We start from the raw sequence: 25,551 nt of genomic DNA on the forward strand, positions 1-25,551 counted from the left end.
TGGTCAGACAAAGCTTAAATTACACGGGACTGGTTGCTCAAAAAGCATTCGCTTGGGAATGTAGGTAAGGACGAAATAGAACAACTGATGGTTTATACGAAGTGGTGAGAAAATAACTAGCACTGACACTGTTAGGATGCACTGTTGACAGTGGATGTCAGTAATAAGAACAAGGCCAAGAACCATAAACAAACAAGGCAGCGAGCAATGTTTGTCCTCTGCTTGTGTACCACTGCAATTTTTGGGTCACATCACAACATGTCAGAGACAGATTCAAAATACGTTCCGCTAGGTACGAGAATAGCTCGAGCGATGGACGAGGGAGGAAGTGAACATCCGTCGTAACACCACAAACCTAGCGTAGAGTGGGTCATATCCCTCCTCCAGCATACTTCCCAGAATATCTCACTGTCTAGAACGCACAATATGTTGTCGCTGAAAGAGAATATTACCCAACCCACGTGGCGTTCAAGAAATCATTACATCATTTGCAGGAGCTAGTGAGGTCAGAAGTTCTGGTTTCTTGGCTGAGTGATGAGCGTACTGGCCTTCGGTTCGGAGGAACTTGGGTTGGATTCTCGGCAACCACCAGAGAAACACACAGTAGTGAATACATCCCTTCACATAGGGTTAGCGTCAGGAAGGGCACCTTACCGTAAAACAGAAGTTTTAAAGCGAAACGTCTCGTCTTTTTGGATTGTATTCCACGTAAAACTAGACGTCTCGTGGCTATTATCACGATATCACAGACGCTTCCCTCCATGGCACTACAGCCCTGAAGGGCCTTGGCCTACCAAGCGACCGCTGCTCAGCCCAAAGGCCTGTAGATTACTAGGTGTCGTGTGGTCAGTACGACGAATCCTCTCGGCCGTCATTCTTGCCTTTCTAGACCGGGGTCGCCATCTCACCGTCAGATAACTCCTTAATTCTAATCACGTAGGCTGGGTGGATCACGAACCATCCCTCAGATCGAGGTAAAAATCCCTGACCTGGCCGGGAATCGAAGCCGTGGCCTTCTGGTAAGAGGCAGGCATGCTACTCCTACACCACGAGACCGGCTTACATAACACTAATCGGAGAAAAAATGGAAGGTATCCGACACTTCGAAAACTTCGGCCAAAGAAAGGCAATGGCCACGAAGGGCCTGAAAATGAAAGACTCCCTAGCCCTCGCAAACCTAATAGCGTCGGGGTCGGAAAAAACAAGAGTTGACCAAGGGAGGTCGTATAGTACATATGAAAGTAAGGAGCCTGGCACAAGTAAGTGGAAGCAATGCCGGGACTCAGCTCAGGGCCCCGCTGTCGCCAACCCACGCTGCCAAAATGAGATCCCCTGGGCCCCTTTTAGTCACATCTTACTGCAGGCAGGGGATAGCCCGGGTGTTATTCTACCGCCACCACCCACGGGGAGGAATTTGCCTCTTGCGACAGACAGGGGATACCGTGGGTAATATCATAGAGGTCTCGTAGCTATGGTCACGATATCAACAGTCATGTAGAACTCCAAGATTACTCTTGGGAACACTGGACGAGGATTGCAATGACAACGCTTAACATGACTGAAAGATGAGGGGGATATCTGTTCATCCGTGAAATATGAAAATCCACAGCCTGGTTCCAGTCATTCGACCGGGTCAGGAATGGAATGAATGAAGCCCCATCTAGCGGCGAGGATAGGAATTGTGCAGGCTGCCGAAGCCTGTCGCACTCATCTGGGGCGATGATTAATGAAAGACAGATGAAATAAAATGATATTGGAGAGTGTTGCTGGAATGAAATACGACAGGGAAAATCGGAGTACTCGGAGAAAAACCTACCCCGCCTCAACTTTGTCTAGCACAAATCTCACATGAAATGACCGGGATGTGATCCATGGAACCCAGCGGTGAGAGGCCGGCGCGCTGCCGCCTGAGCCACGCAGGCTCTCATCCGTGAAATATGACGAACGTAATTAAACCGTCAAGCTCTTTCTTCAGCGGTTTCAAGAGTAATTTCATTCATCACTGTCTAACAATCCCCCCATTACAAGTTTAGTTTGCAAGTGGGTCATTAGTTCGATCTCCGACACCACTGATAATTTCAGCCCGACCTGAATATATTACCACAACATGAGTTGTAGTTTCCAGTGCCACAATGCCACTGCGAGCCACATGAAGGAAAAACCACTGAATGCATTACTCTCGGCAATCAACTCTTCCGTCGTCCTAAGCTGGAAGGGCAATCTCATATTTTTATATTTTCCATTCTCTTTATCATAATAGCCGTTGATGAAGTGTGCCGTATGTCAAAAGTTTATTAACAATGGATCACACTTGTCTTTGCCGGAGTTTGGAGAACCATAAGTGAGTGCTATAAGTGGTGGTGGTGGTGATTATTGTTTTAAGAGGAAGTACAACTAGATAACCATGCTCTATATAACACTAATCAGAGAGGAAAAGTAGAAGGGATCCGACACTTCGAAAATGAAGGTATCGGCCAAAGAAAGACAAGAGACACGAAGGGCGTGAAAATGGAAAACTCCCTAAGCTTCGAGTGCTCTAATACCGACGGGGTAGGAAAGGAACAAGAGTTGATCAGTAGGAGGTCGGATAGGATAGATGTAAGTCAGGAGCCTAGCACAAGTACGTGGAAGCAATGCCAGGAGTCAGTGAAGGGCCCCGTGATTTCCAACCCACGATCCCAAGTTGAAAGCTCCTGGGGACCCATTTAGTAGCCTCTTACGGCAGGCAGGGGACACCGTGGGTTTTATTCTAGTGCCCCCACCCACAGGGGCAGGTTAGTCCCAACGGTCCTCTCTTCATATTCAGACAACACATCACACTACTTCCCATACTATTCGTTACTGCGTCTTTCTATGTGATTGGTAGTGATAAGAGGAGTGTCCCTGAATCAGAGAAATTAGCCACACGCGACCAAAACCTCAATCCTGCCGGGATTCAAACTCGGGACTCTATGAACAGAAAGGGCACGACGCTGACCATCCTGCTAAGGAGTCGCAGAGGTAAAAACATTTCGAAGTCTCAGATACAATTATGATTTTAGAGAGTAATCAAAAGCTCTTTATTCTGAAATAAATCATCTCGACTAATAGACACCTTCCATCCAACAGTCGACGTACATTACATGATACTTGTTTGGGAGCACAAACTAATAAACTTCTCGCTCCACGTCCCCGAGAATGAGAAGCATCTCAAGTGCTTCTTTAAATGTGTTTCGCCGAAGACCTTGAGAGTTCCTCCGAGCCTCCCAGTAGCCAGGTCGACCATATGACTCACTGACGTAGAGCAAAATTCCTCACCATCTCCCTAAACTACTCTGCAGTTAAAATGCCTGAGAAAACTAGAGATCTAGGAGGAGAAAATAATAAATGCCATGCCTCATACTTTTCCAGCATCTATTTCACATAGAGCAACCGATATTTGAACAAAGGACGTAAAGTTTGGCCTACTGTGTTTGTCACGGACAAGTATAAATTCGTAAATAATAATAAAATCGTGAATCAATAAAAGAGATAATGTTTAAATTACAAAAAAAGGCTTATAGAATCACATGAAACAGATACAACAAAAATCAATATCTCTGAACGCTAAATTAAAACACTATAACACTATAATTAAACTTGAAGCATTGGACGCATCAGAAACCCTGTTAATATAGAAAAGTAAGAAAGGAAAATCCTGATGAAAACCCCCTGTGGGTGGGGGCGGTAGAATAACACCCACGGTATCCCCTGCCTGTTGCGAAAGGCGACTAAAAGGGGTCCCAGGGGCTCTGAACTTTGGAGCGTGGGTTGGCGACGACGGGACTCTTAGCTGCGTCCTAGCATTGCTTCCACTTAGTTGTGCCAGGCTCCTCACTTTCATCTATCCTATCCGACCTCTCTTGGTCAATTCTTGTTCTTTTCCGACCTCGACGCTATTAGGTTTGCGAGGGCTAGGGAGTCTTTCCTTTTCACGCCCTTCGTGGCCCTTGTCTTCCTTTGGCCGATATCTTCATTTTTCGAAGTGACGGATCCCTTCCATTTTTTCTCTGTGATTAGTGTTATATAGAGGATGGTTGCCCAGTTGTACTTCCTCTTAAAACAATAATCACCACCACCACCACCTGATGAAAATCTTTGCCACAGTATGCACAGGAGTATGGATGAAAAGGAGCTCTCTTGAACAATACCAGCATTCTGAGAAAGTATCAGACACTACTAGAAAAAAGATGATTGAAATTTTATGGCCATATTCAAAGGAGAAACAATGAAAGACTTACTAAAAGTATATTTAATTATGCCTCTTCGCTAAAGGCAAGAATAATTGAATGATAGAAATTGAAAGAAAAAGACCTCCAAGAAATCAGCATAAGAGGTGGGACAGAAAGTTGATGAACAAAAATCATTATTGTTGATTATTGTTTTAAGAGGAAGTACAACTAGGCAACCATCCTCTATATAACACTAATCAGAGAGAAAAAATGGAAGGGGTCCGACACTTCGAAAAATGAAGGTATCGGCCAAAGGAAGACAAGGGCCACGAAGGGCGTGAAAATGAATGACTCCCTAGCCCTCGCAAAACTAATAGTGTCGGGGTCGGAAAAGAACAAGAGTTGACCAAGAGAGGTCGGATAGGATAGATTAAAGTGAGGAGCCAGGCACAAGTAAGTGGAAGCAATGCCAGGGCTCAGCTAAGGGCCCCGTGGTCACCAACCCACGCTCCAAAGTTCAGAGCCCCTGAGGCCCCTTTTAGTCGCCTCTTACGACAGGCAGGGGATACAGTGGGTGTTATTCTACCGTCCCACCCACAGGGGGAGAAAAGAACAAGAGTTGACCAAGGGAGGTCAGATAGGATAGATGAAAGTGAGGAGCCGGGCACAAGTAAGTGGAAGCGATGCCAGGACTCAGCTGAGGACCCCGTGGTTGCCAACCCACGCTCCAAAGTTCAGAGCCCCTGAGGCCCCATTTAGTCGCTTCTTACGACAGACAGGGGATACTGTGGGTGTTATTCTACCGCACCCACCCACAGGGGGAATTTTGCTGAAAAAGCCAAAATGAGAACAACCATCGCATGGACGGAAGATTAAGCACAGCGAGTAGTTGGAGAGATTCTGGTGGTGGTGGTGGTGATGATTATTGTTTAAAGGGGAAGTACAACTAGGCAACCATCCTCTATATAACACGAATCAGAGAGGAAAAAAGGTCGGATAGGATAGATGAAAGCGAGGAGCCTGGCACAAATGGAAGCAATGCCAGGACTCAGGTGACCAACACCCGCTTCAAAGTTAAGAGCGTCAGGGGACCCTTTTGAACGCTTCTTACGACAGGCAGGGGATACCGTGGGTGTTATTCTACCGCCCCCACCCACATTGGGAGCCAGTATGCTAACCACTTAGCCATGGCGCTAGACGTGGCTGTGGTAATGTAACAACACACGCGCTCGATTACTGACCTTCACCCGTTGGAGAACTTTCAAGTTGACATGTACAGGCGACCTGCTCGTCTGTGAAAATGCGGCCCTATCTAGGAAAACTGCGCACACACACAGCCCCAGAGCCATTGGAATTAACCAATTAAGGTTAAAATGCCTGATCCGGCGGCCGAGAATTGAACCCGGGACTCCTTAGACTAAAGGCCGTACTTTAACCATTTAGCCATGGGGCTAGACTGACTTAAATCTCCTATCTGACGCGAGACACGCGGGAGATCATAACATGCCGAGTTTGCAGCTGATGCGGAGGTTATTCAGGAATTCTTCACGTTAATAGCCGGCTACTGACACGCAACAGTCGAATAGTAAATTAACATGGAAATAACAAACGAGTAAATTATCGAGATAAGGTGTAAACGTTTCTAAATAACTGTACAGCACGAGCATGCGCAATGAGCTTTGTTTACAGCGCGAAGTAGGAAGTGGGCAGAGCAACAACACCTGTTCGTAAAAGCGTCGTATAAAACATGAACGGGTTGCAGGAATGATAAGATAGTGAAATGTAAATGTTTACCAGAGCAGAAATAGTACATTGTGCCCTGTCGTGCCGGTCATCGGCCTTGCAGGGGCCAGCATACCTCGTTAGCGAGAGTTCAAGCCCCGACGCGGCCATATGCTTCGGGTCATAAACCAGCGTAAGGTTTCACCTCTCTCTTTGTTAGTCCCTCAATGGTCACGTCATAAAATCACGTCCAGTTTGGTGGGAGTCAAGTTCAGTTACGTTCATTTAGTTGCCATATTCTCGCTCATCCAGCAAATACAGCGCGGTGCGCTTGACAAGTGCGAGAAGAAGTCCTATTTCCAATACTGGAGTTAGAAACAAAAGAGCACGATTGTGTGTCATGTACAGTCAGTATTTCGTAAATACAATGCGGCCATTCCCATTCTTTATAAGCGACGATATAATGCCTTTTTGGCGATGGTTTTTTAAATTTCCTTTATTGTCCACCGACAGAGATAGGTCTTATGGCGTCGATGCGATAGGAAAGGGCTAGGAGTGGAAAGGAACCAGGGGGTGGTGGTGGTGGTGATTACTGTTTTAAGAGGGAGTACAACTAGGCAACCATCCTTTATGTAACACTAATCAGAGAGAGATAATGAAAAGAATCCGACACTTCGAAAAATGAAGGTATCGGCCAAAGAAATACAAGGGCCACGAAGGGCGGGAAAATGAAAGACTCCCTAGGCCTCGGAAACCTAATAGCGTCGGGGTCGGAACAAGAGTTGACGAAGGGAGGTCCGATAGGATAGATTAAAGTGAGGAGCCTGGCACAAGTAAGTGGAAGCAATGCCAGGACTCATCTAAGGGCCCTGTGGTGGTGGTGGTGGTGGTGATTATTGTTTTAAGAGGAAGTATAACTAGACAACCATCCTCTATATAACACTAATCAGAGGGAAAAATGGAAGGGGTCCGACACTTCGAAAAATGAAGATATCGGCCAAAGGAAGACAAGGGCCACGAAGGGCGTGAAAATGAAAGACTCCCTAGCCCTCGAAAACCTAATAGCGTCGGGGTCGGAAAAGAACAAGAGTTGACCAAGGGAGGTCGGACAGGATAGATGAAAGTGAGGAGCCTGGAACAAGTAAGTAGAAGCAATGCCAGGACTCAGCTAAGGGCCCCGTGGTCGCCAATCCACGCTCCAAAGTTCAGAGCCCCTGGGGCGGCCCTGTGGTCTACAGCTCACGTTCCAAAGTTCAGAGCCCTTGGTGCCCCTTTTAGTAGCCTCTAACGACAGGCAGGGGATACCGTTGGTGTTATTCTACCTCCCCACCCACAGGGGATGGGAAGGAAGCAGCCGTGGCCTTAATTAAGGTACAGCCTAAGCATTTGCCTGGTGTGCAAACGGAAAACCACGGAAAACCATCATCAGGGCTTCCGGCAGTGGAGTTCGAACCCGCTATCACCTAAATGTCCGACTCGTTGGCTGAATGGTCAGCGTACTGGCCTTCAGTTCAGAGGGTCCTGGGTTCGATTCCCGGCCGGGTCGGGGATTTTAACCTTCATTGGTTAAATCCAGTGGCTCGGGGGCTGGGTATTTGTGCTGTCCCCAACATCCCTGCAACTCACACACCACACACAACACTATCCTCCACCACAATAACACGTAGTTACCTAAATATGGCAGATGCCGCCCATCCTCATCGGAGGGTCTGCCTTTCAGCTAGAAATAGCCACACGAAAAAAATCACCCAAATGCAAGCTCACAGATGCATGCCCCTAACCGCACAGCTAACTCGCTTGGTTTGACGAATTTTCCACCCCTGCTGAGATCGCGGGTGCGAACTGTTTCGCACGTGTGGATTTCTATGTCTAACAATGAATAGCTGTTCCTGAACATTTTTATATAGAATTCAAAATTCAGAAATCAATCCACTTATTCATACCACTGATCTACAATTACGGCAGTCGTCGCCATGAAGGCAAATCAGTTGTTTATCTAGACTTTTCTTAAATAATTTCAGAAGAAGTTGCAAAAGGTATGTCTTTAAAAATGTGTGATATCTGAAGCTCTTTCCAGTTTCTCGACTTAGTTCATTTATAACTGTTAGATTCATCAGTCTGCCGAAACTAAGTTTCAATAATTAGATTTGATACCATGTCTTTTATTTTTTCAGGTAGTTGATAAATGTAATTATTCAAAATTAGTTTCGGCAGACTGACGAATCTCACAGCTTCAAATTTACCTAAAATAAAAGTAGCACGGCACTGTCCATCAACTAATTTTTGAGGGGAAAATATTCTCTCTTTCGAGAGCTCCTTTGGTGGGATAAAAGTTTATTGCTGGTACTAGTGTCGTTCACTTGTACAAAAATAAAAAAAGTTAGCCATTCAGGCAAGCAACTCAATCTTGAAAACATCCTAGGAATATGAGCTACGAATTTTAAGCAAATAAAATATAATTAAGTATGAGAATATATTCTTTATTTATTACTAAGACATTACAATCCACTTCCTAATCATCGTTATCCGATCGATTAGATTAGCAGTTTGCCTTTTTCTACCACTACGAGCGCTAATATGAATCAATGCATTGTTTCACTTAAGCACCACTACGAGCGCTAATGTGAGTCAATGAGGAGTTTCTATTTAGCCCTTATACCAACATTCAGTGTGGGCGTTTTTCAAAAATCACACAATTTCTAAAGTTGTCGAACCGAGAAACACATTACAGGAAGAATTATGTAAATAAGTTAATTTGGCTAGGATTTGAATTAAAATGAAAACGAGTAAAGAAACAAGCGATTTTCGGCTGTTTTTCTGGAACTGCATTTGGCCGGAAGTGATTTTCGATTTTTTTTAAATAGAGCTATTCAAGATCTCTCCGGAGTCCTTGAACGTCCAGCACATTTGAGGAATTTACTTAACTGTACGTGTTTCGTAGTCTGGGGACCACTACTTTGTCTGGTAAGAAATGTTTTCAACATTAAATCCTCATGAATATGAAATCCAAGGGGCCTGAAAATCAAGAGTTCGTGTTAAACGAGTACCAACAAATCACTTTACAGTACAGTATTATAGGGGGGGCTTCTTCTCACCAGGTGTGATGACACGGCCGGGCAGTAGCGGTAGATGTTCTTAATTTTAGCTCTTGTTTTTACTTTAGGATTAGATTATAGGGTTGCAGGGTTGGCCCTTACATGTGGACTGGTCATCCGCCCATGTAAGAGACCGCTCAGTAGATTTAGTTGGTGTGTTTATAGATCTATTTATAATTGTTTAGTTTCGTTTGTTTTAATGGTTCTTTCTGTTTCATGTAGTGGCAACTTAGTAGATTTAGTATAGGGGTGGTGCCTTGCATGGAGACTGGTATCCCTCTCGTGTGGGGGACCACCAAGTTAGTTGTTAGATTATAGGGTTGCAGGGTTGGCCCTTACATGTGGACTGGTCATCCGCCCATGTAAGAGACCGCTCAGTAGATTTAGTTGGTGTGTTTATAGATCTGTTTATAATTGTTTAGTTTCGTTTGTTTTAATGGTTCTTTCTGTTTCATGTAGTGGCAACTTAGTAGATTTAGTATAGGGGTGGTGCCTTGCATGGAGACTGGTATCCCTCTCGTGTGGGGGACCACCAAGTTAGTTGTTAGATTATAGGGTTGAAGGGTTGGCCCTTACATGTGGACTGGTCATCCGCCCATGTAAGATACCGCTCAGTAGATTTAGTTGGTGTGTTTATAGATCTGTCTATAATTGTTTAGTTTCGTTTATTTTAATGGTTCTTTCTGTTTCTTGTAATCTGGCACTGTGAACATGTATCTGGGCGAACAGCCTGTAATGTTCAATAAATTACTACTACTACAGTATTATAGAGCGTTGATGCATTGTGCGATATATAACACTAGGAAAATATCAGTTGAGATAGAGAGAGAAAAATTCCAGTATGTTTCTATGTCGCTCACGGAAACGAAAGTACCTTGTCGCTTCACAGCCGGTGTATTAATGTAATAATGTTATTTGCATTACGTCCTACTAACTACTTTAACGGTTTTTGGTGACGCCGAGGTGCCGGAATTTTGTCCCGCAAAAGTTATTTTACGTGTCAGTAAATGTACCGACACGAGGCTGACGTATTTGAGCATCTTCAAATACCACCGGACTGAGCCAGGATCGAAGCTGCCACGTTGGGGTCAGAAGGCCAGCGCCTCAACCGTCTGAGCCTCTCAGCACGGCGCCAGTTGTATTCATAGCTTCAGTACACTCAGTGGTGACTTCAGACGTTGCAGCAAAACGGTCTACAATATCCAAGGTGGTTAACATTTCCTGGCGGCTAGGCGGGATGACATCGTCATCCGGATCACTACCGCTAAATTAAACAATAATAAGAGTTGATCCACTATAGTGCTTTCTCCTTACATTTAATGTGCACATTATTGAAATGAGTTTGTAGACTAAGAATGCAAGCTGTTTGTTCACCCCGTAAAGTTCACGATTATCGACCTCAATGTCCCAAGAAAGGTCAATGGTAACCCACTTACTCGTAGCTTAACATCCAAAAAAGCTATGGTTTCACATTGGTTTATTTCTAACTCTGCGCATTTCTTGCATTTCTAGCAGAGACATATTTTAAGGAATGTTGTTAAATTTTCCTACGGGAAAATCAAAATAATCATAAATATGTCCCTCGGTCATGGCCATCCATAAACGATTGCTAGTTTCAGATGGCATAGCTTGCATGGTTGCTAGGCAATATTGCCCAGCCATCCATCCATACCTTACATCACAGTCTGCACGGATGCTACGTTCCAGTCTGTCACGTATTTTGTTAGATGGAGCTGTTTATTTTCAGATGGTAGTGGTGATTATTTTTTTAAGAGTGAGTACAACTTGACAACCGTCCTCTACGAATACATAACACTAATCAGAGAGAAAAAAGGAAGGGATCCGACACTACGAAAAATGAAGGTATCAGCCAAAGAAAGACAAGGGCCACGAAGGGCTTGGCTTCGAGTGCTCTAATAGCATCGGGGTTCGGAAAGAACAAGAGTTGACCAAGACAGGTCGGATAGGACAGATGAAAGTGAGGAGCCTGGCACAATAAATTGAAGCAGTACCAGTACAATACGCGCACCTATTAGTGACACATGCACACTCTAGTGCTGAATCGGTCGACCTCGGTTATCTTCGAGATTCGTATTGGCAACCTTTGAAACACAACCTATGAATCGCTTATGCATCGCTGTGTGACATCTAGCGTACACTTTACGTACTAGTACTGTTGTTGTTTACACAGCAAAGCCAAACTATAGAATTCATGCTAGGAACAAGATTCGCATTGAGAAATGTTGTATAATGTTAAATAGTGTATGTGTGATACAGTTGTTGGCGTAAGATAATAAATGTTTAGAAAATTCATATTGATCGATCATATTATCGATTCAATTCAGATTTCATTTCCATTCAGTTGGCAGTATACCCGCAACTGGAAGAGCTTCCTCCTTTCTCCTCACCCCCGTACCAAGTAATATCGCTAAAAGGTGGGCGGACTATACTCAGGTAAGTGCCGCGTGGTTGCCAACCCACGCTCCAAAGTTAAGAGCCTCTGGGTCCCCTTTTAGTCGCCTCTTACGACAGATAGGGGATACCGTGGGTGTTATTATTCCGCCGCCACCCACAAGCGGTTATATAGTTTCCCAAATTTTCGGATAACCACCAGCTCTACGACATACTGTATTTATGTCCAAAAACGATAAATAGCGTCGGTGGTTCGCGGTTAGTGAGATGTAATAATGCAGGGGTCTCGGTGGTTCGCGTTTAGTGAGATGTAATAATGCAGGGGTCTCGGTGGTTCGCGTTTAGTGAGATGTAATAATGCAGGGGTCTCGGTGGTTCGCGTTTAGTGAGATGTAATAATGCAGAGGTCTCGGTCGTTCGCGTTTAGTGAGATGTAATAATGCAGGGGTCTCGGTGGTTCGCGTTTAGTGAGATGTAATAATGCAGGGGTCTCGGTGGTTCGCGGTTAGTGAGATGTAATAATGCAGGGGTCTCGGTGGTTCGCGTTTAGTTTAGTCAACCGAGGAGATTTTCTATAAATAATGCATTCCCTGCCGGGACCGAGCTTCTGTTAGTGGTTTACTTTTACAAATTGCTTTACGTCGCACCGACACAGATAGGTTTCACCGCGACGATAGGATAGGAAAGGGCTAGGAATGGGAAGGATGCTCTCGTGCCTTAATTAAGGCAGAGTCCCAGCATTTTCCTGTAGCGGGGCTCGAATCCACTATCGTCCGAATGCAGGATGATAGCTATTAAGCCAAACCACGCGGCCTCTCGCTGGGTACTTTGTAGGGTAAGAATCCATTCCGATTGTTTGCTTGGTAACGTTCACGCTTGTCGATCTAATGGCATCCCATTTATTCGTAGTTTAATATTCAAATAAACTATGGTTTGTCAATGATTTACTTTCCACTACGCGCATTTTCTTGCATTCCCAGCAGAGAAACAACTTTCTTCTTTCATTCTTTCTTTCTCTTTCTTTCTTTCTTTCTTTCTTTCTTTCTTTCTTTCTTTCTTAATCCAATTACCCTGCAGGGTTGCTTTTTCCCTCGGGCACCTCTAACCCCTCAAGGGAAATGTTCTAAAGCGTGAGATTTTGGGTCGGGGTATACAAATGGAGAGGAGGACCACTACCTAGCCCAGGCGGCCTAAGCTGCTGTACTGAACAGGGGCCTTGTTGGGGGATGGGAAGATTGGAAGGGACAGGCAAGGAAAAGGGAAGGAAGCGGCCGTGGCCGTAAGTTAGGTACCATCTCGGCATTTGCCTGGAGGGGAAGTGGAAAACCACGGAAAAGCGGAGGATGGATGAGGTGGCCTCTACTCATTTGACCTCTAGAGGCTGAGTGGACCCCATTCCAGCCCTGGAACCTGGGCCTCCGGAGGTAGTAGCTAATAATACTAACCACTACACCACGGAGGTGGACTGAGAAACAACTTAAAAACACAATAAATAGCGTTGGGGTTCGCGTTAAGTGAGATATAATGACGATGGAGCTGAAAAAAAGGAGTGCATAGTTCGCGGTAACCGATACTCATGTTAAGCGAGATCTTCCATAAGAAATAACACATTCCCTGCCGGGACCAGAATTTTATTCATGTTAACGGAGTGTTCGTCTTAGGCGAGTTCCTGTTAATGGCGACTTTACTGTATCTTCCATGAAAATTGTATAATTTCTTTTAAATTTTCATCATGAAGTTCATTTCTTATAACGAAAATTGTAGCCACAGTTGAGGCAGGAATTTAAATATTTAAAATAGATTAGTTGTTATTAGTTTTGCTGTTGATGAACTAAGGGAGACAGTTGAGATTAACGATGCATTTTATCACTAGCTGACGTTGAAAGCTGAACAAAGTTTGCTAGTACTGGAACAAAAGATTTTCTTAGAGACGAGCCTAAAAACAAGCAAGTTTCACGTTCATAGCATGCTTTTCGTAGAGAGAACTGTAACCAGTCTCGTGGGGCATCATTGACCACTTCTTATTTCTGTTTCTCCCGGCCTGCACTGCTTGGTACGACTCACTAATGAATATGCTAGCTCTGATTGCTGAGACATGCAGCCATAGAACATTGTGTAACCTAATTTAAGCAACAGAGAAGTTCGTGGCAGACAGGAAATTACTGCGTCAAGTCTTGAAGGGGAAGAGCTTCGCATTTCTTTCTCCCACGGTGATATTATCTAGTGAAAGGGTTCTTTAATGACACAACCTGTAACCTGCCGATTGTACCATCATTCATAGCCGCGTGTTTGAATCAGGAACGTACAGGATATTATTGATAGTGTTTTCCACACTGCACACACCCTAGGCTAATGCTCTGATGGTACTTTACCAGTTGTTTAACTAATAACAACAACAAATAATAATATTAATAATAAGATTATGAAAAAATCGACAGGGTAGGAAATTTTAGGTATTTTAAGCATGTCTAGACCTAGTCCAGTGTAGGCGAACCTGTGACACTCGTGTGCCACTATGTGACACGTAGTAAAATATTTTAATCTTTTTAACCTACATTGGTCGAACATCTAACAACATAACATTTTTTAACATTACGCTATAATAAAGAAATATGTCTCAGTTCTATGAGCATACGTTTTACAAATTTAATTAGATCAAAGCGAAATTATACCTTATTATTAAAATTTGCCTGTTTTAATGTATTTTTCAGCGATATTTGCAAAATAAAATAATGAAATATTCAGTCGAATGGACTTATATGTAATGCAATGTAATAGTTAAATAAAGTCAAATGAAGGGTTTCATGATGATTTCCAAGGAAAATAACCGGTAGCACACCAGACAGTAAGAGGTAATAAACAAGACCTTAATTGACACGCTGAACGGTAAAGGCTTGCCATCCCTGGTCTAGACAAAGAAGCAAATAAATCAAGAGGAATGAACAAGCTTGGCAACCGACCAAGGATACATATAATAAGAAGAGTCTCTCCAGGAAAACTAAAATCAGTCACTACAAGACGATAATGAAAACAGAATGTGTCTATGTTACAGAGGGCATGTTCTCTATGAAAACAGGAGAAATAGAAGAGTTAGAGAAAAGGGAAAGAAAAATTCGAAGAAAAACCTGGCACCTACTAAAGGATGAAAATGGGAAATTCAGACACAAGAAGAATAAACACCTCTACAAAAATAAAGAAACAGAAAGAATGTCTGATACGATCACGAAAAGGAGAGTTAAGTTCTTTAGTCACCTAATGAGGATGGATAATGCCAGAGTCGCAAAACAAATGTTTAATTATGTTTACAAGAGTAAGCACGGCAGTCAGTGGATACAAAGTTTAAAGAGAGATAAGGCAGATATAATACAGGACAGAAGGGATGAGAGAAAACACAGTGAAATAATGAAGATAGGGTCGCGCAGCTGTAAGCTTGCATCCCGGAGATGGTGGGTTTGAACCCCACAGTCGGCAGCCCTTGGTTTCCCAGTTTCACACCAAGAAAATGTAGGCGCTGTACCTTAATTAAGGCAACGGCCGCTTCTATCCCACTCCTACGCCTTTCCTATCCCATCGTCGCCATAAGACCTATCTGTGTGGGTGCGACGTAAAACAAATTGTAAAAAACAAAGAACTATTGAAAAGCAAGAAATGAAGCAGGAAACAAAGGGAAATGAATGCAGTGGTTTGTTTTACGCGGTCCTAGATGGCCAAAATAGAAGTAATGAGCGAAAACTTTGCTGTTTGTTTCATTACAAGGTGCCAGAGATACATCTTAGCAAATACATCATGAATATTGATAATATTTATTCATTTTACAAATAAATATGACAAAAACTCGCTGCAGAGTCAGCAACAATATTTTCCACTAAGGAGGAAAGGATTTTCTTATTTATCTTTCAACTAAACAGCACATTTGCAACCAACCGATAAATCCTCCCCTCGCACCGAACAGAACGCCACGAACGACGAAGAGTCTGTAACTTCCACAATATTTCTACTTCAGAAAAAGGAATGCAACCTTGAAAGGTTTTTTCCCTTGTCGGCATTTTCAGGTTGATTGATTGTGTTTGTTTCATATCGTATTATCGGTTCAAGAATATGGACAGTGTTAGAATGTTTTTCCGTCGCTACAGTATCCAGAAATCGATTCGCCCCCGGTGCGTTTAAGGCATAGACTTCTTCATTGGTGTCATATCCGTGATCTTTTAGTCCGACTCCTTGGCTGAATGGTCAGCGTTGAGGCCTTCGGTTCAGAGAGTCCCATGTTCGATTCCCGGCCGGGTTGGGGATTTTAATCGCGTTTGATAATGCTTCTGGCTCGGGTCTGAGTGTTTGTGTATGTTCCAACACTCTCCTCTTCAAATTCAGACAATACGCCACACTACCAACCTCCACAAACACACGCAATAGTAATCACATCCCTCCACATAGGAATGGCGTCAGGAAGGGCATCCGAGTGTAAAACAAGGCCAAATCCACATATGTCTGCCACAGTTCACACCCGCATCCCCACATGTGTGGGAAAAGCGGTAGAAGAAGAAGAGGAAGATATCCGTGATCTTTTAACAATTGAGTAAGTATATGTTTCACTTTATATTGCCTCCGGTTGATAAGCAATGCACTGAACGGGGACCATGCGACTACATGACTCGGAGTTTCCTTCTCCTTTCCACATCTTCTGCAAAGGGACTTTTCCGTTCATTCTACTATCATTACCAGGAACTCCACCAAGATTGGCGTAAGTTACGTTCAGTTTCAATAGAGCTGTCCACTCTGATGAAGTAAGGTGGATATTATCTAATGACTGATCGAGTTGAGCGTGCGGTTAGGGTCGGGAGGTAGTGAGTTCGAACCGCACTGTCGGCAGACCTGAAAATAGTTTTCCGCAGTTTTCCATTTACAAACCAGCCAAATGCTGGCCGGGTCTGTACCTTAATTAAGGCCACGACCACGTAGTTCCCAGTCTAGCCCTTTCCTATCCTACCGTCGCCATAAGATGTACCGGTGAAGCAAATTGTAGGAAAAGAAAACATGTTATTTAATCAAGTAGCGAATATTTAAGATTAACTTAAATATTATATTTAAGTGGTCCGCCTATTCAATACATATATAATTTATTACATTAATTATTTATAATTTATTACACTTATGTATGTATTGAATAGGCGATAATATTTAACTTAATCTTAAATAGTCGCTACTTGATTTTATAGTCAATACGGGATTATTATCTAAAATAGCTGCCTCTGTGGATCAGCGGTAGAGTGTCGGCCTCCGAATCCCAAGATAGCGGGTTCAAACCCGGCAGAGGTAGTCGGATTTTTGAAGGGCGGAATAAAGTACATTCGACACTCATGTACGATGTCGGCATGTAAAAGATCTCTCAATCAATCAATACTGATCTGCATTTAGGGCAGTCGCCCAGGTGGCAGATTCCCTATCTGTTGCTTTCCTAGCCTTTTCCTAAATGATTTGAAAGAAATTGGAAATTTATTGAACATCTCCCTCGGTAAGTTATTCCAATCCCTAACTCCCCTTCCTATAAATGAATATTTGCCCCAGTTTGTCCTCTTGAATTTCAACTTTATCTTCATATTGTGATCTTTCCTATTTTTATAAACGCCATTCAAACTTAGCCTATTCGTCTACTAATGTCATTCCACGCCATCTCTCCGCTGACAGCTCGGAACATACCACTTAGTCGAGCAGCTCTTCTTCTTTCTCTCAATTCTTCCCAACGCAAACATTGCAACATTTTTGTAACGTTACTCTTTTGTCGGAAATCACCCAGAACAAATCGAGCTGCTTTTCTTTGGATTTTTTCCAGTTCTTGAATCAGGTAATCCTGGTGAGGGTGGTGACACATTTGGTGTTTACCCGACAAAATTCATTAAATCTCAGCCATAGACGCCCAAGAGAGTTGTGATCTTTCCTATTTTTATAAACGCCATTCAAACTTAGCCTATTCGTCTACTAATGTCATTCCACGCCATCTCTCCGCTGACAGCTCGGAACATACCACTTAGTCGAGCAGCTCTTCTTCTTTCTCTCAATTCTTCCCAACGCAAACATTGCAACATTTTTGTAACGTTACTCTTTTGTCGGAAATCACCCAGAACAAATCGAGCTGCTTTTCTTTGGATTTTTTCCAGTTCTTGAATCAGGTAATCCTGGTGAGGGTGGTGACACATTTGGTGTTTATCCGACAAAATTCATTAAATCTCAGCCATAGACGCCCAAGAGAGTTTAGGTTTACTCGGTCTGCCATCTAGTGGGGGCCTAGAGTAAAACGGAACGTCGAAATTGACGAGCAGACAGCCAGATGGCGTCAAATTGAAATGTCTGCACACGGTAGCTGAGGTCATACGATTATTACTATTATTATTATTATTATCTAAAATGAAACTGTTGAAGCTTGTTACATGTAAGGCATGTTATTTAATGTAAAGTTGTTAGTTGACGCGAATTCTTTAAAATGCTACACCCCAATGCCTACCGTGTTCAGTGGGTGAAAACCGGTAAGATGCTGGCATTGCGAGCCTAACTTGGCAGGTTCGAAACTGGCTCAGTCCAATTGGAAAAAGGGAGGGAAAGGGAAGAACGGCGAATATCGCTGCCATCGACATACTGTTCAGTACTCATCGTAAAGAGCTAACTGGAAAAGCCCGAAAAACCATTTCATTTAAATAGACATTTCGAAAAAGCCTCCGTGGCTCAGGTGGCAGCGCGTCGGCCTCTCGTCGCTGGGTTCAGTGGTTCAAATCCCGGTGACTCAATGTAAGATTTGTGCTGGACAAAGCGGAGTCGGGACAAATTTTCTCCGGGTACTTCGGTTTTCCCTATCATCTTTCATTCCAGAAACACTCTTCAATATCATTTCATTTGTCAGTCATTAATCATTGCACCAGAGGAATGCGACAGGCTTCGGCAGCCGACACAATTCCCATCCTCACCGCAAGATGGGGCTTCATTCATTCCATCCCTGATCTGGTCACTGACTGGAAAACAGATTGTAAGTTTTCATTCAGAAATTTCGAAACTTTAATGTAAAATAAATGTAGCCAGCTGTATGGTTAATCGCCAGTTGCTACTAAATAAATAAAGAAACTAACCGTATTTAACAGTGCTACCATCTTCATTCCGAGTCACCCAGAACCTTCATACTCACGCCGTACCGTCATTAGGCCAGGACAGCGCGGACGATGCAGTTTAGATAGCGCATTGTGTTATGTCTTGTTTGTCCTTGAACAACTGTTTGTCCATCCTAGTATCAGGACAGTCAATGGCATGTTCTAGCGCTGGTGCAATTTTAGCTCCTCGATCAATGTTCCTGCTAAACTGAATATATCCTGTTGTTGTTTTGTTCTGTCATTATAATTGCATCGAGACCGTGTCTTCTGCAAGACTTAGAGTGAGTTGGCTGTGCGCTTCGGGTCGAATAACTATTCGAGCCTCATTATTAGCAACCTGAAGATGGTTTTCTGTCAGGCAAATCCTGGAGCGTAATTCATGCAATGTTCACTTCTTTCGCAGTCCTAGCATTTCCTAATCCAACGTCACCAAAACGCAGAGTTTTCTTCTTATTATTCTTCTTCCACTTTTCCCCACACATTGAGGGGGTCACGAGTCAGAGCTGTGCTAGATGTGTGGGTTTGGCTCAGTTTTACAGCTGTATACCCTTCCTGACACCATTTCTATGTAGAGGGATGTGTTCACAGGAGGCCGTGCGGTTAGGGGCGCGCAGCTGTGAGCTTGCATTCGGAAGATAGTGGGTTCCAACCCCATTGTCGGCAGCCCTGAAGTTTTGTTGTTGTTGTTGTTGTTGTTGTTACAATTGGCTTAACGTCGCACCGACACAGATAGGTCTTATGGCGACGATGGGATGGTAAAGACCTAGGAGTGGGAAGGAAGCGGCCGTGGCATTAATTAAGGCACAGTCCCAGCATTTGCCTGGTGTGAAAATGGGAAGCCACGGAAACCCATTTTCAGGGCTGCCGACAGTGGGGCTCAAACCCACTATCTCCCGGATGCAAGCTCACAGCTGTGCGCCCCTAACCGCACGCCCACCTCGCCCGGTAGCCCTGAAGTTGGTTTTCCGTGGTTTCTCATTTTCACGCCATGCAAATGCTGGGGATGTACTTAAATTAAGGCCGTGGCCACTTCTTTCCCACTCCTAGCCCCTATCCAATCGTCGCCATAAGACCTGTCTGTGTCGTGGTGGTCGTGATGGTGGTGGTGGTGATTATCGTTTTAAAAGGAAGTACAACTAGGCAACCATCCTCTATATAACACTAATCATAGAGAAAAAAAATGGAAGGGGTCCGACTCTTCGAAAAATGAAGGTATCAGCCAAAGGAAGACAAGGACGGCGAAGGGCATGAAACTGAAAGACTCGCTAGCCCTCCATAGGTAGTACCGTCGGGGTCGAAAAGAAACAAGAGTTGACCAAGGGAGGTCAAATAGGATAGATGAAAGTGAGGAGCCTGGCACAAGTAAGTGGAAGCAATGCCACGACTTAGCTAAGGGCCCTGTGGTCGCCATCCCACGCTCCAATTTACAGAGCCCCTGGGGCCTCTTCTAGTCACCTCTTACGACAGACAGGGGATACCGTGGGTGTTATTCTACCGCCCGCACCCACAGGGGTTTGTGTAGTCTGTCTCTGTTGGTGCGAAGTAAACCAAATTAAAAAAACAAATGAGAGGAAAAATTTGGAAGAAATCCGGCACTTCGAAAAAGGAAACGCCCACGAAGGGCGTGAAATTGAAAGATTCCCTAGGCCTCGAGTGCTTTAATACCGCCGGGGTGGGAAAACAAGAAGAGTTGACCAAGCGAGTTCGGATAGGATAGATAAAAGCGATGAGCCTAACACAAGTAAGTGGAAGCAGTACCAGATTCAACTAAGATAACCGTGGTCGCCAAAGTTTAGAGCCTCTGGACTCCCTTTCAGTCGCCTCTTACGACAGGCTGGATTTGTACCGTCGCTGAAGCTTCCCTTGTCAGAATGCTAGCACTCTTTCCATCTGAGCAAGTCCTATGAATGCTTATGAATACGCGAAGATACCAGCAACATCAACAAGAGGACCATACTCGATCAGTCTGACAACCTTAATTCTCCTTGAAGGACTCTAAGACGTATTCCTTTGAAGAATATTTTTCGGACTGTTTGTCTTTGCAATGTCGCATTACACACAACAATTAAAACATTTCAACCTAGAGGCCAAGAAAGAAGGGAAAATAAATGTTTTACCTCCCGAGCGGGGAGGAGTGGGTTTCAGTCCCAATGTCGGCTGTAGGGAGAATACTTTTCTGAGGTTTCCCATTTTAACTTCCAGACAAATATCGGGACATAGGCCACAGTCGATTCCTTCCTGTTCCTTACCCATTTTCATTCTTCATTAACTCCTCAACCGAGTTTGGCGTCAGGAAGGGCATCTGGCCGTGAAACACGCCATATGCATTCATCTCAGGTGGTGGTGGTGGTGATTATTGTTTTAAGAGGAAGTACAACTAGGCAACCATCCTCTATATAACACTAGTCAGAGGGAAAAATGGAAGGGATCCGACACTTCGAAAAATGAAGGTATAGGACAAAGGTAGACAAGGGCCACGAAGGGCGTGAAAATGAAGGACTCCCTAGCCCTCGGAAACCTAATAGCGTCGGGGTCGGAAAAGAACATGAGTTGACCAAGGGAGGTCGGATAGAATAGATGAAAGTGAGGAGCCAGGCACAAGTAAGTGGAAGCAATGCAAGGACTCAGCTGAAGACCTCGTGGTCGCCAGCCCACGTTCCAAAGTTCAGAGTACCTGAGGCCCCTTTCAGTCGCTTCTTACGACAGGCAGGGGATACCGTGGGTGTTATTCTACCGCCTCCCCACACAGGGGGCATTCATCTCACATAATCCCCGACCCCGAATCGGGAGAATGGGCAAAGATGTAGACATGCGCACCAGTGCCGATACCTAGCTCAGTGGAGCTGATACTAATATAAGAAATATTCTTCTTGAGCGAAGATGAAACGTTCAAACCGATTAGACTGACAGGCCCCACCTCTAGAGTTACTTTACATTAAATTATACAGGGTGATACGAAATAACACCGATAATTAGGAAGGCTGCAGCAGAGGAATTACTTTTTCAAGATAATTTGTTTGGGGCGTCGAAGTCGGATATACAATTCACGTTTTGTCAAGAAACATCCATTATCCCTACAAGAGCATGCATTAAATATGCATCAAATGACAAAAATGGTTAGAATTGTCGATCTCCTAGTTGATTACAGAATCTACACGTACTGAACAGTATTTGGCAATATGCGTCAATCTCTGCACTGCCGATATGACATGATGACTGACTGTGGAGACACTCAAGAGGCTGTAAAGAGTTCATCCTGAGATATACTGTCATGAATGAAGTGTGTCCATACTCTGTGAAAGGTTTTCTAAGTATTCATAGGAACTGCCTTTCTTTTTTAATAGCGCCGAGCTCGATAGCTGCAGTCGCTTAAGTGTGGACACTTTCCAGCATTCGGGAGTCGGCAGTTCTGAAGAAGGTTTTCAGTGGTTTCCCATTTTCACACCAGGAAAATGCTCAGACTGTACCTCAATTAAGGCCACGGCCGTTTACTTCCCACTCCTAGCCCTGCCCTATCCCATCATCGCTATAAAACCTATCTATGTCGGTGCGACGTGAAGCCAATTGTTAACAAAAAATTAATAGCTAATGCATACGGAAGATGGTAGGTTCGAAGCCCAGAAGCAGGAGCTGTACCTTAATTACGACCAGGATCGCTTCCCTTCACTGCCCTTCCCTACCTAATTGTCACCAAGAGACCTGCCTGAGCTGGTGCGGTATTAAACAACTAGTGAAAAATATATTTTTAAAATGCCTAATGCAGAACTCATTAGCATCATGGTATAGAGATTAAATTTGAGGAATTTTTTACTTCACTTTATAATAAAATAATAATGTTATTTTCTTTACGTCCCATTAACTACATTTACGGTTTTCGGAGAAACCGAGGTGCCGGAATTTTGTCCCGCATGAGTTCTTTTACGTGCCAGTAAATCTACCGACACGAAGCTGACGTATTTGAACACCTTCAAATATCATCGGACTAAGTCAGGATCGAACCTGCCAAGCTGGGGTCAGAAAGCCAGAGTTTCAACCGTCTGAGCCACTCAGTCCGGCAAAAATTCACTTTAATTAACGATGATTTGAGGTTGCCGATTTAAATTGTAAATGCTCTACTTTTTTGCGCTTTCAAAATCTTAGGTTTAAAAATAAAAAATGCTATTTGTTCGGGGCGTCGACCCACGTGGATCTTTTGCCCTAAATCTAAGTTTTACTGTAAGATTTCTCAATCTAGGCAAGCTCTAATTATGGGAAAATCAGATTACCGTTTATTCAAAATAAACTCAAATTTAAAAGCGGAAACTACAGTAGCCTGTGCGTTTGCTTCTCGAACAAAATTCTTAAAAAGTAGCTGGTTTTTTAAAACTATAGCCCATGACTGTCAGAGACACGACCACAAAATGAACAACTTTCAGCACGAAGTAACGAGATTTAACAGCAAACAGAATTTATAGAATTCATTAGTTTTATAGTTAACAAACAAAATTTACAGTAGAATTCATTTGTATTATACTCTACAAACGAAATGTAGAGGAATCTGTATCGGCGCGACTTAAAGCCAATTGTAAACAATAAGGAAATAATAAATTTAATGTAGTTTCAATACCAGTCCAAAATCATCAATTTCTTTTTTGCTAGGGGCTTTACGTCGCACCGACACAGATAGGTCTTATGGCGACGATGGATACGAAAGGCCTAGGAGTTGGAAGGAAGCGACCGTGGCCTTAATTAAGGCACAGGCCCAGCATTTGCCTGGTGTGAAAATGGGGAACCACGGAAAACCATCTTCAGGACTGCCGATAGTGGGATTCGAACCTACTATCTCCCGGATGCAAGTTCACAGCCGCGCGCCTCTAGAATTAAGTTAATTAAAAATAAACAAAATTTGGGGGGGGGGGGGGAAATAGTATTCGTCTTATTCTAGTATTAAGAGAAGGCAAGGGAAACTATATTTATTCCCATTTAAAGCAGAATTTAATTGGCATTTTATGAGTTTCGAGTTAAATACGTTCCCGGGCTTGAGTGCTTCAGACTGTTGAGGTGCTGGCCTTCTGACCCTAAGTCAGCAGGTTCTTAGTTCGGTGGTATTTGAAGGTGCTCAAATACGTCAGCCATGTGTTGGTATATTTACTGCTCGTAAAAGAACTCCTGCGGGACTAAATTCCGGCACCTCGACGTCTCCGAAAACCGTCAAAGGTAGTGAGACGTACAACCAATAACCAATATCAGAAAGATGAGTTTTAAGCTTCGAAGTCAATTTAAATTTTAATATTTTGAACTGGCATAATGTTATTTCTGTTATGGGTCGCATTCGTGTTTAAAATGATAGCAGTCGAAGTGAATTCGTTTAATCCTAATCTAATTGTTGGTCACATAAGATAACCGAACTGTCCTCGCTATAAACACACCTATTCGAATACAGGTTACTACTGCTGATGTTCTCCACTCCTGAACTATTCCAGCCTTAGGAGTAAAAGTTGATCCTACTCCAGGTCGATTAAATCGAACAAGTTTTTTATAAACCGACCAGGCTTATTTTATGGTCAATGCTCAGAAATCTGTGGGGCCAACCATAGATTTATACATATCGTAATTGAAATAATTAATATTAGTTCATTCATTAAATGAATTAATAGTACAATAAACTCATCATTTCGTCGCCATAAGACCTATCTGTGTCGGTGCGACGTAAAGCCCCTAGCAAAAAAAAAAAAAAAAACTCATCATCGAGCTTATAGCAATATTCCGATGGCTCATATAAAATGTAATTATTGTGCTAAACTACTTGTAATTAAATATTTTGTTGAGTGAATTTCTGTGTGGCTGCGTTATAATTATGTTACTATACATGGAGGAGAATATTTTAACTTATTTTTCAAATTTTTTGGGTAATCTCTACGAGATTACTTCTTATTATAACGGTACTCTACTCTTACGCTATTTTTAACTGCCCTCTTTTTGTTTCTGGTTTTAATGTATTTCATTTTTATTTCATTATTGTGAAATTCCGTTGTTTCCTATTTTCACACCAGGCTGTACCTTTATTACGACCACGGCCGTTTTGTTCCCTCCTAGCCCTTTCCTATTTCATCGTCGCCATAAGATCTGTCTGTATCGGTGCGAAATAAAGCAAAATTCTAAACAAAACAAAAAATGTGAAATTTACTCCTTTATGACAATTCTTGTTTCGAAACATTTTTGTAATATTTTGGTTCATTGTAGTTTGTTGTTGTTATTATTTTGTAGCCTATGCTTAATTTGATTTTGTTGTTATAATACTGTAAGAATGCACTTCCACAGAAATATACCGCAATTGCAATGTATTTGTTAATACAGTAATAATAAAATTGAATGCAGTTGGACAAATGTTCCACATTCATTTGCTTAGTATTTGAGAGGTAGTAAATCTCACACTTTCGTGAGAAAATAACTTATAATTACTCGCTAACAAACAAAAACAAAAAGAAAACAATATCCGTAGTTAGATCATTTGAAATGCAAACAAACTGCTCTTAATTAAGTTTTGATATATTCATTGTTTTGGAATATGGAGGGCGATTTATCCATAGAAAATAACTGGTTTAGCGAACAAATATTCCTGAAATAGTAATAAGAAAGTGTGGTAATTTTTGTCTGTACCTGTGTGTCAGCGAACGCAGGCCAGGGCATGACAATCGAGTCACAGGAGCACGATCACACACCACATCACAAGCACAGTTGGCAGAGCACTGAACAAGTCCATGTAGGGAGCGCGCTGGCGCGCATGCGCAGTGCTAGCCCGCCCACCACGGCTTCGTTTGTTTCTTACCCAACACACTACCTAAACCTTGGAAGCAAACAAATAAAAAACGAGTCCAGAATCACTTAAAACATTCTGAGAGCTTACAAACGAAACTGCTACAAAACGCCGAGGCAGCCTCGAGCGCTGCGGCGCGATGCGAGACGCTGGCAGATGGTGCACTAGCCGCCGGGTTCGATCTCCGTATAGTGCAAGAGACTGGG

General features: G+C 43.2%; 1 protein-coding gene across 2 annotated transcripts in view; it reads right to left on the bottom strand.

Annotated features, from left to right (window-relative positions):
- LOC136872067 (leucine-rich repeat-containing protein 15) overlaps positions 1–25,327 on the bottom strand; it is a 444,903-nt gene extending 419,576 nt beyond the window's left edge. Inside the window, exon 1 of one of the 2 annotated variants that reach the window (XM_067145928.2) lies at positions 25,189–25,327. The gene's annotated coding sequence lies outside the window, so the exon portion shown is untranslated. The remainder of the gene's footprint in view (positions 1–25,188) is intronic. The other variant, XM_067145930.2, reaches the window with a different exon arrangement.
- Between the last annotated feature and the right edge of the window lie 224 nt (positions 25,328–25,551).

This window comes from Anabrus simplex, chromosome 4 (genome assembly GCF_040414725.1).
Source record: "Anabrus simplex isolate iqAnaSimp1 chromosome 4, ASM4041472v1, whole genome shotgun sequence".
Classification (NCBI taxonomy): domain Eukaryota; kingdom Metazoa; phylum Arthropoda; class Insecta; order Orthoptera; family Tettigoniidae; genus Anabrus; species Anabrus simplex.